The following is a 2,806-nucleotide window of genomic DNA, read 5'->3' as shown; positions in this document are numbered from 1 at the left end:
CAGATGGACGCATGTGTTTCCATGGCAGCAAAGACTTGGGACCGTTTGCCGAGTCTTCGCAACGACTTCCGCACACCGCACTGCAGGAAAAAAATGGCATGGACACCAGGTCCATGGGCGCCAGGATGCGCCCCCGCGCCCGATGCCGTCCAATCCGGGAGATGGCCATCCGACCGCAAACCCCGAGCCCGTGCGCAGCGGCTCGTTTTGCAGCTCCTGCGCTCGGCTCGGCTCAGTTTCCTTCGTAGCCCGCGCAATCATCTCCACGTCGCGTCCAGATCGTCGCGACGAAATCCAGCGGAAGGCGGCACGCCGAAATCCCTCCCCAGCGACGTCCGTGGAGGCCTTTGCACGGACGCGGCGCGGCGAAGCCCTACTGGATCTCACGCATGCTGCTCCGCCGTCATCAATCCTCAGGTAACTGCTGCTGCTCCTCGCTTGATCATGATCATCTATGGCTAGCCGCTCTGAAGATCACAATATTAGACCTCATGATGATTGCTCCCTGATGTAGATTATATGCTCCATCCGTGAACGATTTAGTTGCTTGTTGTCTGTGTAGGAGATAACGATTTAGGTGCTTGTTGTGTATGCAGGAGATTAGCAGCCTCCGTGCAGGTGTTCATGGAGGATCCACGTTCACTACAAACTGATGCTGTTGGTGGCGATCGTGGAGAAGAGGAACAACAAATAACACATGTTGGATCAGTGGATAATGAAGTATCTAATGAGGTAGAAAAATATAAGTAACAGACTTGACTGAATGTATATAATTTTTTCTTGTGATCGTACACCTTTAATTAACAGTGGATATGTACAGGAAGTGGTTGATAAATCTGGACAAAATTTGATGACACCCGAAGTAGGAATGAGTTTTGAATCCGAGGAAAAGGCTTATGAGATGTACAACACCTATGCCGGTAAGGTTGGGTTCAGTGTTAGAAAGAGCAGGACAAAGCGCCGTCTAGATGGTAGTTTATGTACAAAATATATAGTTTGCAGTTGCCAAGGACATCGAGAAAATGAGTCATCACAAAAGGATATTACAAGGACGGGTTGTGATGCTCGTGTTCAGTTTAGTATCAGCAGAGAGGGGGTTTGGATAGTATAAAAGGTCGTATTAAACCACAATCATTATCTTGCTACTCCAAGTAAGTCACATAAGCTGAGGTCCCAACGAGAGGTTATAGAGGCAGACAGGAAATTAATTGGGCAGATACGGCAAGCTGGAATGATGCCATCCCAAGTTTTTGAGTTCATGAAGGAGTTTTATGGAGAAGACAAAATGCCATTTTCTAAGACGGATTGCAATAATGAGATTGGTCGCGGGCGTAGACAGTACTTAGAAGCCAATGATGCACAAACATTATCTGAATATCTGAGAAATAAATAGTTACAAGATCCTACATTTTTTATGCGGTTCAGTTGGACAAGAAAGATGGCTGTATAAAAAATTTCTTTTGGGCAGATGGTCAGTCTATCATGGATTACTCAAACTGCTGTTAAGGGCACTTATGAAATCAAACATGTTCTTTTTGTCTCCATGAATGTTACTACAGAATTGTATCAGTTTGAGTAAAGTTTGAATCTGTTGGAAGTAATAGCACCTCTGTTTAGCTAATGTGAGGAACCTGTCATTAACTGTCATCCATTTTTTTTCATGTGAGTGAACCTGCCCTGTGTTCTTTGTCAATACATAATATCAAGCTCACAGCCATCCACCATCGAGCATCAGCTAACTTTATCTTCCCACAATATGAGCCATGTTGTTAAAATGTAATGAACTGAGAAGCCATGATTGCAACAAATGAGAGAAAAACAGATGTTTAAGAACATCCATATTTATTTCAGAGTAGTAACACTTTTGTAATACATCCATACATTGTACAATTTTTACCCTGCACTATATACATCTTTGGTACTATGCAATTGGCCAAAAGCATCAGGCCACAACATCAGGCTTAGAGCCTTCCTCGACATCAGGCATCAGGCCACTGCATATAAATGAGTTGATTTGGATAAAAAAAACTCGGCCGGGTGGGGAAAGACCGCCCCACCGGTATTATCTAAGAGAAGACTCGGCTTCCCCGACCGAGAAAATCCCCGAACCCTGGCCCCGCCCTGACACTGGGAGACGTAACCCCTGGGGACTACCTGCCTGGGCCATGTAAGGGTCCTCAGGCCGACCTGGGGCCGGCTCACAACCAGTGCTTTGGCACACAGGGCCAGCGAGGGGATTTTTTTACCCTCAGCCTGAAATTCGCTCCCATAGGGAGTCGAACTCAGGACCTGAGGGGTGCCGCCGGAGTGACTAACCAACTGAGCTAGCATCCTTTGGCAGTTGATTTGGATAACATAGTCTCCAATGCTGGTTGTATCTTGCAGGAGATCCTCTACTGATGATTCTCCTTGTTCCTTCCACCAATGATATTTATCCCTCTGCACCTAAACAATGAAAAGTTTATTCACCGAAATACGACGTCAACAAACTCTTACATACAAGTTTTCAGGGGACCAACCAGTGCGAGTTGTAGATAATCAAGAATCCCCTGTTCTTTATTGCAATGATTTTGTTCAAACAAAGAGTAGGTCAAGAGTAGTGGTATATATTAGCCCAAAATATATGCTGCTAACATTCAGTCTACTGTCGTTGTTCTCATATGGCCATATACATTTTCCTATCCTGATTCAGTAAGAAATGTTAATGCTAAATGAAAGTAGAGCACCTTATTAGGTAGATTTTACACCTTACACACTAACTGTTGGTATGGATGGGTGCTACACCTTATCATTTGTTATGTCAAGT

General features: G+C 44.9%; 1 long non-coding RNA gene across 1 annotated transcript; it reads left to right on the top strand.

The window, feature by feature from the left end:
• Window positions 1–267: 267 nt before the first annotated feature.
• Window positions 268–2,028, top strand: LOC120712817. The gene is made up of 3 exons (XR_005691024.1): window positions 268–417; window positions 597–732; window positions 821–2,028. It is a non-coding gene; the product is annotated as an uncharacterized LOC120712817 (long non-coding RNA).
• Window positions 2,029–2,806: the final 778 nt, after the last annotated feature.

Source organism: Panicum virgatum, chromosome 6K, assembly GCF_016808335.1.
Source record: "Panicum virgatum strain AP13 chromosome 6K, P.virgatum_v5, whole genome shotgun sequence".
Classification (NCBI taxonomy): domain Eukaryota; kingdom Viridiplantae; phylum Streptophyta; class Magnoliopsida; order Poales; family Poaceae; genus Panicum; species Panicum virgatum.
The sequence above is the reverse complement of the archived record's forward strand: the minus strand, read 5'-3'. Positions and strand labels throughout refer to the sequence as shown.